The sequence below is a fragment of the Eleutherodactylus coqui genome, chromosome 3 (genome assembly GCF_035609145.1).
Source record: "Eleutherodactylus coqui strain aEleCoq1 chromosome 3, aEleCoq1.hap1, whole genome shotgun sequence".
Lineage (NCBI taxonomy): Eukaryota > Metazoa > Chordata > Amphibia > Anura > Eleutherodactylidae > Eleutherodactylus > Eleutherodactylus coqui.
In genome coordinates, this window is record NC_089839.1 from 127,142,157 (window position 1) to 127,153,932 (window position 11,776).

The following is an 11,776-nucleotide window of genomic DNA, read 5'->3' on the forward strand; positions in this document are numbered from 1 at the left end:
ACCTCCACCACATTCTATGTTCCCCAGAGTGTGGCCAGTAACACCTCCACCACATTCTATGTCCCCCAGAGTGCGGCCAGTAACACCTCCACCACATTCTATGTCCCGCAGAGTGCGGCCAGTAACACCTCCACCCCATTCTATGTACTGCAGAGTGCGGCTAGTAACCTCACCACATTCTATGTCCCCCAGAATGCAGCCAGTAACACCTCCACCCCATTCTATGTCCACCAGAGTGCGGCCAGTAACAACTCCACCCCATTCTATGTCCCGCAGAGTGCGGCTTGTAACCTCACCACATTCTATGTCCCGCAGAGTGCAGCCAGTAACACCTCCACCACATTCTCTGTCCCGCAGAGTGCAGCCAGTAACACCTCCACCTCATTCTATGTCCCCCAGAGTGCGGCCAGTAACACCTCTACCACATTCTATGTCCCCCAGAGTGCGGCCAGTAACACCTCCACCACATTCTATGTCCCCCAGAGTGCGGCCAGTAACACCTCCACCACATTCTATGTCCCCCAGAGTGCGGCCAGTAACACCTCCACTACATTCTATGTCCCGCAGAGTGCGGCCAGTAACACCTCCACCACATTCTATGTCCCGCAGAGTGCGGCCATTAACACCTCCACCACATTCTATGTTCCCCAGAGTGTGGCTAGTAAAATCTCCACCACATTCTATGTCCCGCAGAGTGCGGCTAGTAACACCTCCACCCCATTTTATGTCCCGCAGAGTGTGGCCAGTAACACCTCCACCCCATTTTATGTCCCGCAGAGTGCGGCCAGTAACACCTCCACCCCATTTTATGTCCCGCAGAGTGTGGCCAGTAACACCTCCACCCCATTTTATGTCCCGCAGAGTGCGGCCAGTAACACCTCCACCCCATTTTATGTCCCGCAGAGTGCAGCCAGTAACACCTCCACACCATTTTATGTCCCGCAGAGTGCGGCCAGTAACACCTCCACCCCATTCTATGTCCTGCAGAGTGCGGCTAGTAACCTCACCACATTCTATGTCCCCCAGAGTGCAGCCAGTAACACCTCCACCACATTCTATGTCCCCCAGAGTGCGGCCAGTAACACCTCCACCCCATTCTATGTCCCGCAGAGTGCGGCCAGTAACACCTCCACTACATTCTATGTCCCGCAGAGTGCGGCCAGTAACACCTCCACACCATTTTATGTCCCGCAGACTGCGGCCAGTAACACCTCTACACCATTTTATGTCCCGCAGAGTGCGGCCAGTAACACCTCCACCCCATTTTATGTCCCGCAGAGTGCGGCCAGTAACACCTCCACCCCATTTTATGTCCCGCAGAGTGCAGCCAGTAACACCTCCACCCCATTTTATGTCCCGCAGAGTGCGGCCAGTAACACCTCCACCCCATTTTATGTCCCGCAGAGTGCAGCCAGTAACACCTCCACCCCATTTTATGTCCCGCACAGTGCGGCCAGTAACACCTCCACCCCATTTTATGTCCCGCAGAGTGTGGCCAGTAACACCTCCACCCTATTTTCTGTCCCGCAGAGTGCGGCCAGTAACACCTCCACCCCATTTTCTGTCCCGCAGAGTGCGGCCAGTAACACCTCCACCCCATTTTCTGTCCCGCAGAGTGCGGCCAGTAACACCTCTACCCCATTTTATGTCCCGCAGAGTGCGGCCAGTAACACCTCCACCCCATTCTATGTCCTGCAGAGTGCGGCTAGTAACCTCACCACATTCTATGTCCCCCAGAATGCAGCCAGTAACACCTCCACCACATTCTATGTCCCCCAGAGTGCGGCCAGTAACACCTCCACCCCATTCTATGTCCCGCAGAGTGCGGCCAGTAACACCTCCACCCCATTCTATGTCCCGCAGAGTGCGACCAGTAACACCTCCACCCCATTCTATGTCCCGCAGAGTGCGGCCAGTAACACCTCCACCCCATTCTATGTCCTGCAGAGTGCGGCTAGTAACATCATCACATTCTATGTCCCCCAGAATGCAGCCAGTAACACCTCCACCACATTCTATGTTCCCCAGAGTGTGGCCAGTAACACCTCCACCACATTCTATGTCCCCCAGAGTGCGGCCAGTAACACCTCCACCACATTCTATGTCCCCCAGAGTGCGGCCAGTAACACCTCCACCACATTCTATGTCCCGCAGAGTGCGGCCAGTAACACCTCCACCCCATTCTATGTCCTGCAGAGTGCGGCTAGTAACCTCACCACATTCTATGTCCCCCAGAATGCAGCCAGTAACACCTCCACCCCATTCTATGTCCACCAGAGTGCGGCCAGTAACAACTCCACCCCATTCTATGTCCCGCAGAGTGCGGCTTGTAACCTCACCACATTCTATGTCCCGCAGAGTGCAGCCAGTAACACCTCCACCACATTCTCTGTCCCGCAGAGTGCAGCCAGTAACACCTCCACCTCATTCTATGTCCCCCAGAGTGCGGCCAGTAACACCTCTACCACATTCTATGTCCCCCAGAGTGCGGCCAGTAACACCTCCACCACATTCCATGTCCCCCAGAGTGCGGCCAGTAACACCTCCACCACATTCTATGTCCCCCAGAGTGCGGCCAGTAACACCTCCACTACATTCTATGTCCCGCAGAGTGCGGCCAGTAACACCTCCACCACATTCTATGTCCCGCAGAGTGCGGCCATTAACACCTCCACCACATTCTATGTTCCCCAGAGTGTGGCTAGTAAAATCTCCACCACATTCTATGTCCCGCAGAGTGCGGCTAGTAACACCTCCACCCCATTTTATGTCCCGCAGAGTGCAGCTAGTAACACCTCCACACCATTTTATGTCCCGCAGAGTGCGGCCAGTAACACCTCCACCCCATTTTATGTCCCGCAGAGTGCGGCCAGTAACACCTCCACCCCATTTTATGTCCCGCAGAGTGCGGCCAGTAACACCTCCACCCCATTTTATGTCCCGCAGAGTGCGGCCAGTAACACCTCCACCCCATTTTATGTCCCGCAGAGTGCGGCCAGTAACACCTCCACCCCATTTTATGTCCCGCAGAGTGTGGCCAGTAACACCTCCACCCCATTTTATGTCCCGCAGAGTGTGGCCAGTAACACCTCCACCCCATTTTATGTCCCGCAGAGTGCGGCCAGTAACACCTCCACCCCATTTTATGTCCCGCAGAGTGCAGCCAGTAACACCTCCACACCATTTTATGTCCCGCAGAGTGCGGCCAGTAACACCTCCACCCCATTCTATGTCCTGCAGAGTGCGGCTAGTAACCTCACCACATTCTATGTCCCCCAGAGTGCAGCCAGTAACACCTCCACCACATTCTATGTCCCCCAGAGTGCGGCCAGTAACACCTCCACCCCATTCTATGTCCCGCAGAGTGCGGCCAGTAACACCTCCACTACATTCTATGTCCCGCAGAGTGCGGCCAGTAACACCTCCACCACATTCTATGTCCCGCAGAGTGCGGCCATTAACACCTCCACCACATTCTATGTTCCCCAGAGTGTGGCTAGTAAAATCTCCACCACATTCTATGTCCCGCAGAGTGCGGCTAGTAACAGCTCCACCCCATTTTATGTCCCGCAGAGTGCAGCTAGTAACACCTCCACACCATTTTATGTCCCGCAGAGTGCGGCCAGTAACACCTCCACCCCATTTTATGTCCCGCAGAGTGCGGCCAGTAACACCTCCACCCCATTTTATGTCCCGCAGAGTGCGGCCAGTAACACCTCCACCCCATTTTATGTCCCGCAGAGTGCGGCCAGTAACACCTCCACCCCATTTTATGTCCCGCAGAGTGTGGCCAGTAACACCTCCACCCCATTTTATGTCCCGCAGAGTGTGGCCAGTAACACCTCCACCCCATTTTATGTCCCGCAGAGTGCGGCCAGTAACACCTCCACCCCATTTTATGTCCCGCAGAGTGCAGCCAGTAACACCTCCACACCATTTTATGTCCCGCAGAGTGCGGCCAGTAACACCTCCACCCCATTCTATGTCCTGCAGAGTGCGGCTAGTAACCTCACCACATTCTATGTCCCCCAGAGTGCAGCCAGTAACACCTCCACCACATTCTATGTCCCCCAGAGTGCGGCCAGTAACACCTCCACCCCATTCTATGTCCCGCAGAGTGCGGCCAGTAACACCTCCACTACATTCTATGTCCCGCAGAGTGCGGCCAGTAACACCTCCACCACATTCTATGTCCCGCAGAGTGCGGCCATTAACACCTCCACCACATTCTATGTTCCCCAGAGTGTGGCTAGTAAAATCTCCACCACATTCTATGTCCCGCAGAGTGCGGCTAGTAACAGCTCCACCCCATTTTATGTCCCGCAGAGTGCAGCTAGTAACACCTCCACACCATTTTATGTCCCGCAGAGTGCGGCCAGTAACACCTCCACCCCATTTTATGTCCCGCAGAGTGCGGCCAGTAACACCTCCACCCCATTTTATGTCCCGCAGAGTGCGGCCAGTAACACCTCCACCCCATTTTATGTCCCGCAGAGTGCGGCCAGTAACACCTCCACCCCATTTTATGTCCCGCAGAGTGTGGCCAGTAACACCTCCACCCCATTTTATGTCCCGCAGAGTGTGGCCAGTAACACCTCCACCCCATTTTATGTCCCGCAGAGTGCGGCCAGTAACACCTCCACCCCATTTTATGTCCCGCAGAGTGCAGCCAGTAACACCTCCACACCATTTTATGTCCCGCAGAGTGCGGCCAGTAACACCTCCACCCCATTCTATGTCCTGCAGAGTGCGGCTAGTAACCTCACCACATTCTATGTCCCCCAGAGTGCAGCCAGTAACACCTCCACCACATTCTATGTCCCCCAGAGTGCGGCCAGTAACACCTCCACCCCATTCTATGTCCCGCAGAGTGCGGCCAGTAACACCTCCACTACATTCTATGTCCCGCAGAGTGCGGCCAGTAACACCTCCACCACATTCTATGTCCCGCAGAGTGCGGCCATTAACACCTCCACCACATTCTATGTTCCCCAGAGTGTGGCTAGTAAAATCTCCACCACATTCTATGTCCCGCAGAGTGCGGCTAGTAACAGCTCCACCCCATTTTATGTCCCGCAGAGTGCAGCTAGTAACACCTCCACACCATTTTATGTCCCGCAGAGTGCGGCCAGTAACACCTCCACCCCATTTTATGTCCCGCAGAGTGCGGCCAGTAACACCTCCACCCCATTTTATGTCCCGCAGAGTGCGGCCAGTAACACCTCCACCCCATTTTATGTCCCGCAGAGTGCGGCCAGTAACACCTCCACCCCATTTTATGTCCCGCAGAGTGTGGCCAGTAACACCTCCACCCCATTTTATGTCCCGCAGAGTGTGGCCAGTAACACCTCCACCCCATTTTATGTCCCGCAGAGTGCGGCCAGTAACACCTCCACCCCATTCTATGTCCCGCAGAGTGCGGCCAGTAACACCTCCACCCCATTTTATGTCCCGCAGAGTGCGGCCAGTAACACCTCCACCCCATTTTATGTCCCGCAGAGTGCGGCCAGTAACACCTCCACCCCATTTTATGTCCCGCAGAGTGCGGCCAGTAACACCTCCACCCCATTTTATGTCCCGCAGAGTGCGGCCAGTAACACCTCCACCCCATTTTATGTCCCGCAGAGTGCGGCCAGTAACACCTCCACCCCATTTTATGTCCCGCAGAGTGCGGCCAGTAACACCTCCACCCCATTTTATGTCCCGCAGAGTGCGGCCAGTAACACCTCCACCCCATTCTATGTCCTGCAGAGTGCGGCTAGCAACCTCACCACATTCTATGTCCCCCAGAATGCAGCCAGTAACACCTCCACCACATTCTATGTCCCCCAGAGTGCGGCCAGTAACACCTACACCCCATTCTATGTCCCGCAGAGTGCGGCCAGTAACACCTCCACCCCATTCTATGTCCCGCAGAGTGCGGCCAGTAACACCTCCACCCCATTCTATGTCCCGCAGAGTGCGGCCAGTAACACCTCCACCCCATTCTATGTCCCGCAGAGTGCGGCTAGTAACATCACCACATTCTATGTCCCGCAGAGCATGGCCAGTAACACCTCCACCACATTCTATGTCCCACAGAGTGCGGCCAGTAACACCTCCACCTCATTCTATGTCTCGCAGAGTGCGACCAGTCACACCTCCACCCCATTCTATGTCCCGCAGAGTGTGGCCAGTAACACCTCCACCCCATTCTATGTCCCGCAGAGTGCGGCCATTAACACCTCCACCCCATTATATGTCCCGCAGAGTGCGGCCAGTAACCTCTCCACCACATTCTATGTCCCGCAGAGTACGGCCAGTAACATCTCCACCACATTCTATGTCCCCTAGAGCGCGGACAGTAACATCTCCACCACATTCTATGTCCCGCAGAGTGCGGACAGTAACATCTCCACCACATTTTATGTCCCGCAAAGTGCGGCCAGTAACACCTCCATCCCATTCTATTTCCTGCAGAGTGCGGCTAGCAACCTCACCACATTCTATGTCCCCCAGAATGCAGCCAGTAATACCTCCACCACATTCTATGTCCCCCAGAGTGCGGCCAGTAACACCTCCACCCCATTCTATGTCCCGCAGAGTGCGGCCAGTAACACCTCCACCCCATTCTATGTCCCGAAGAGTGCGGCCAGTAACACCTCCACCCCATTCTATGTCCCGCAGAGTGCGGCTAGTAACATCACCACCTTCTATTTCCCCCAGAGCGCGGACAGTAACATCTCCACCACATTCTATGTCCCGCAGAGCGCGGCCAGTAACATCTCCACTACATTCTATGTCCCGCAGAGTGCGGCCAGTAACACCTCCACCACATTCTATGTCCCCCAGAGTGCGGCCAGTAACACCTCCACTACATTCTATGTCCTGCAGAGTGCGGCCAGTAACACCTCCACCACATTCTATGTCCCGCAGAGTGCGGCCAGTAACACCTCAACCCCATTTTATGTCCCGCAGAGTGCAGCCAGTAACACCTTCACACCATTTTATGTCCCGCAGAGTGCGGCCAGTAACACCTCCACCCCATTTTATGTCCTGCAGAGTGCGGCCAGTAACACATCCACCCCATTTTATGTCCCGCAGAGTGCGGCCAGTATCACCTCCACCCCATTTTATGTCCCGCAGAGTGCGGCCAGTAACACCTCCACCCCATTTTATGTCCCGCAGAGTGCGGCCAGTAACACCTCCACCCCATTTTATGTCCCGCAGAGTGCGGCCAGTAACACCTCCACCCCATTTTATGTCCCGCAGAGTGCGGCCAGTAACACCTCAACCCGATTTTATATCCCGCAGAGTGCGGCCAGTAACACCTCCACCCCATTTTATGTCCCGCAGAGTGTGTCCAGTAACACCTCCACCCCATTTTATGTGCCGCAGAGTGCGGCCAGTAACACCTCCACCCCATTTTATGTCCCGCAGAGTGCAGCCAGTAACACCTCCACACCATTTTATGTCCCGCAGAGTGCGGCCAGTAACACCTCCACCCCATTCTATGTCCTGCAGAGTGCGGCTAGTAACCTCACCATATTCTATGTCCCCCAGAATGCAGCCAGTAACACCTCCACCACATTCTATGTCCCCCAGAGTGCGGCCAGTAACACCTCCACCCCATTCTATGTCCCGCAGAGTGCGGCCAGTAACACCTCCACCCCATTCTATGTCCCGCAGAGTGCGGCCAGTAACACCTCCACCCCATTCTATGTCCCGCAGAGTGCGGCTAGTAACATCACCACCTTCTATGTCCCCCAGAGCGCGGACAGTAACATCTCCACCACCTTCTATGTCCCGCAGAGCGTGGCCAGTAACATCTCCACCCCATTCTATGTCCCGCAGAGTGCGGCCAGTAACATCTCCACCCCATTCTATGTCCCGCAGAGTGCGGCCAGTAACACCTCCACCCCATTCTATGTCCCGCAGAGAGCGGCCAGTAACACCTCCACCCCATTATATGTCCCGCAGAGTGCGGCCAGTAACACCTCCACCCCATTGTATGTCCCGCAGAGTGCGGCCAGTAACACCTCCAGCCCGTTTTATGTCCCCCAGAGTGCGGCCAGTAACACCTCCACCACATTCTATGTCCCCCATAGTGCGGCCAGTAACACCTCCACCCCATTCTATGTCCCGCAGAGTGCGGCTAGTAACATCACCACCTTCTATTTCCCCCAGAGTGCGGACAGTAACATCTCCACCACATTCTATGTCCCGCAGAGTGCGGCCAGTAACACCTCCACCCCATTCCATGTCCTGCAGAGTGCGGCTAGTAACCTCATCACATTCTATGTCCCCCAGAATGCAGCCAGTAACACCTCCACCACATTCTATGTCCCGCAGAGTGCGGCCAGTAACACCTCCACCCCATTTTATGTCCCGCAGAGTGCGGCCAGTAACACCTCCACACCATTTTATGTCCCGCAGAGTGCGGCCAGTAACACCTCCACCCCATTTTATGTCCCGCAGAGTGCGGCCAGTAACACCTCCACCCCATTTTATGTCCCGCAGAGTGCGGCCAGTAACACCTCCACCCCATTTTATGTCCCGCACAGTGCGGCCAGTAACACCTCCACCCCATTTTATGTCCCGCAGAGTGCGGCCAGTAACACCTCCACCCCATTTTCTGTCCCGCAGAGTGCGGCCAGTAACACCTCCACCCCATTTTCTGTCCCGCAGAGTGCGGCCAGTAACACCTCCACCCCATTTTCTGTCCCGCAGAGTGCGGCCAGTAACACCTCCACCACATTTTATATCCCGCAGAGTGCGGCCAGTAACACCTCCACCCCATTCTATGTCCTGCAGAGTGCGGCTAGTAACCTCACCACATTCTATGTCCCCCAGAATGCAGCCAGTAACACCTCCACCACATTCTATGTCCCGCAGAGTGCGGCCAGTAACACCTCCACCCCATTCTATGTCCCGCAGAGTGCGGCCAGTAACACCTCCACCCCATTCTATGTCCCGCAGAGTGCGGCCAGTAACACCTCCACCCCATTCTATGTCCCGCAGAGTGCGACCAGTAACACCTCCACCCCATTCTATGTCCCGCAGAGTGCGGCCAGTAACACCTCCACCCCATTCTATGTCCTGCAGAGTGCGGCTAGTAACATCATCACATTCTATGTCCCCCAGAATGCAGCCAGTAACACCTCCACCACATTCTATGTCCCGCAGAGTGCGGCCAGTAACACCTCCACCCCATTCTATGTCCCGCAGAGTGCGGCCAGTAACACCTCCACCCCATTTTATGGCCCGCAGAGTGCAGCCAGTAATACCTCCACCACATTCTATGTCCCCCAGAGTGTGGCCAGTAACACCTCTACCACATTCTATGTCCCCCAGAGTGCGGCCAGTAACACCTCCACCCCATTCTATGTCCCCCAGAGTGCGGCCAGTAACATCTCCACCACATTCTATGTCCCCCAGAGTGCGGCCAGTAACACCTTCACCACATTCTATATTACACAGAATGCAGCCAGTAACATCTCCACCACATTCTATGTTCCTTGGAGTGCAGCCAGTAAAACCTCCACCAAATTATATGTCCCGCAGAGTGCAGCCAGTAACATCTCCGCCACATTCTATGTCCCCCAGAGTACGGCCAGTAACATCTCCACCACATTCTCTGTCCCCCAGAATGCGGCCAGTAAAATCTCCACCACATTATATGTCCCCCAAAATGCATCCAGTAACCTCTCCAGACATTATATGTCCCCCGGAGTGCGGCCAGTAACATCTACAACACATTATATGTCCCCCGGAGTGCGGCCGGTAATATGGACAACTCTTCCAATAATATATAATTCCTAGTGATGTTATTCAGTTATGACTCTTGCAAAGTAACAGTTAAGGCTGCCTGTCCACGGGCGTTGCTGTATCCCGCAGCGGATCTCTGCCGCTGGAGCTGCTGCCCGGGAGCAGAAGCCTGCAGGCGGATCTCTGCAGTCAGCCGATCTGACAGATAGGGTGCCTGTGCACGGCCGTGATTTTGCTGGCGGTAAATCGCCGGCGAATCATGCCCTCTGAAACTTTCTATAGCGTTGCTATGGAAAGCGCCGACCCCGTGTTCACAAGCGGAGAATCATTGCGATTCTCAGCTCGCAGCCGGCAATTCGCAGTGCCACAATTCACTGTCAGATAGGCTGGCAGGCGGAGATTCGTCTGCCGGCTCCTGCTTCCGGGCAGTGGCTCCCGTGGCGGATCTGCGAATTGCCGGCCGCGAGCGGAGAATCGCAATGATTCTCCGCTTGTGGACAGGGAGGGGCTGCGCTTTTCATTGCAATGCTATGGAACACGTGCATTGCATTCCCCACGGCCAGATTGTCACCTCGGGGAATGCAATTCAAAACCGCCCATGGACAGGCAGCCTAAATGAATCCGTCCTTAAAGGAGATGTCTCGAGGAAGCAGTGAATTTTTTTTTTTGCCCAGTCCCCCTAATTAAGCATACATTACTAATTACCCCTGTAAATGACTTTTCTAGCTGGTTTCTACTTACAGTTCCAGCGTTTCAGCAACTTATAAAAATTTTCCCAAGATGGCCGCCAGCTCTTTTCCCTTCGCTTGCTGTAGCTCGACGTGCGTGCTCCCGAGACGCTACCAGCTGTGTCTCCCTGACAACCAGACGCCCCGCAGCCGCCGACCGGACCCCTGGATTCAACGCGGCCGACCACGGCACACAGTCACCCACCGCCAGGCAGCAGGTAACCGGCGCAGCCCCTCCCCCGGCCCAGCGACAGTTCCCCCGGCCTAGCGACAGCCCCCCCCCCCCCCCCGGCGTAGCGACAGTTCCTCCGGCCCAGCGGCAGCCCCCCCCCCGGCCCAGCGGCAGCCCCCCCCCGGCCCATCACTTACCTGGACGGCTGGGCGGCTTCTCGGCTGGGCGGCTCTGCACCTTCCTCTAACAGAGGATGGTACAGAATGGCCGCTCCAGTGCGCTCCCGAGCAGTGACAGCTCGTCTGCGCATGCGCAGAAGAGCTGTAGCGGCGAGCACACTGAAGCGGCTCGTGCTGAAAGGAGAAGACCAGACTGCGCAAGCGCGTCTAAAAAAGCAAGCTGCCAGCGAATTTAGACGGAACCATGGAGACGAGGACGCTAGCAACGGAGCAGGTAAGTGAATAACTTTTGTATGGCTCATAATTAATGCACGATGTACATTACAAAGTGCATTAATATGGCCATACAGAAGTGTATAACCCTACTTGCTGCCGCGAGACTACCCCTTTAAGGCACAGAACTGACCTGTAACTAATGGGTTAATGAGGCACCCAGACTATTAGTTTCTATGTAAGCACAGGACAGGTGTACCTCCTCTGCCACCAGCCAGCTGCCTCATCATAAAACAAACTTTATTACAGCAACAAATGTAATTCTACTGACACTCACACTGCAGAGAACTGATAGAGCGGGCCTCAGCACAGATCCTGGTGGGGTAAAGGACCTTTGATGATGTCATAATCAGGTGATCAGTCACGTGTACAGGAAGCGTATGTTAGCGTGCAGGCCTGCTGGTAGATTTTGTAGAAAGAAGATTCGTGTTGGAGGAAGGATTTTGGATTATGTCATAACCATGTGAGAAGTAACATGGGTGGGAGGAGCTTGCGGCCATGTGTTCAGTATATGGCAATGCTGGAACGAGCTGTGGTGTGCTCATGAAACTGACACCTTTACATCTGCATGGGCTGTGCTATGACACAACCATTAGTAAAACTGCAGACAGCCGAGACTGCTCCTCAGTGCCTGCTGCTCTACCAACACTCATGACATGACCGCATGCGTAAAACGC

The 11,776-nt window shown here is 55.1% G+C and overlaps 1 protein-coding gene across 2 annotated transcripts in view; it reads right to left on the reverse strand.

Moving 5' to 3' along the window:
• The window catches only part of TFB1M (transcription factor B1, mitochondrial), a 187,849-nt gene extending 176,386 nt beyond the window's left edge, over positions 1-11,463 (reverse strand). For both annotated transcript variants that reach the window (XM_066596065.1, XM_066596064.1), the window contains exon 1: positions 11,377-11,463. The gene's annotated coding sequence lies outside the window, so the exon portion shown is untranslated. The remainder of the gene's footprint in view (positions 1-11,376) is intronic.
• Positions 11,464-11,776: the final 313 nt, after the last annotated feature.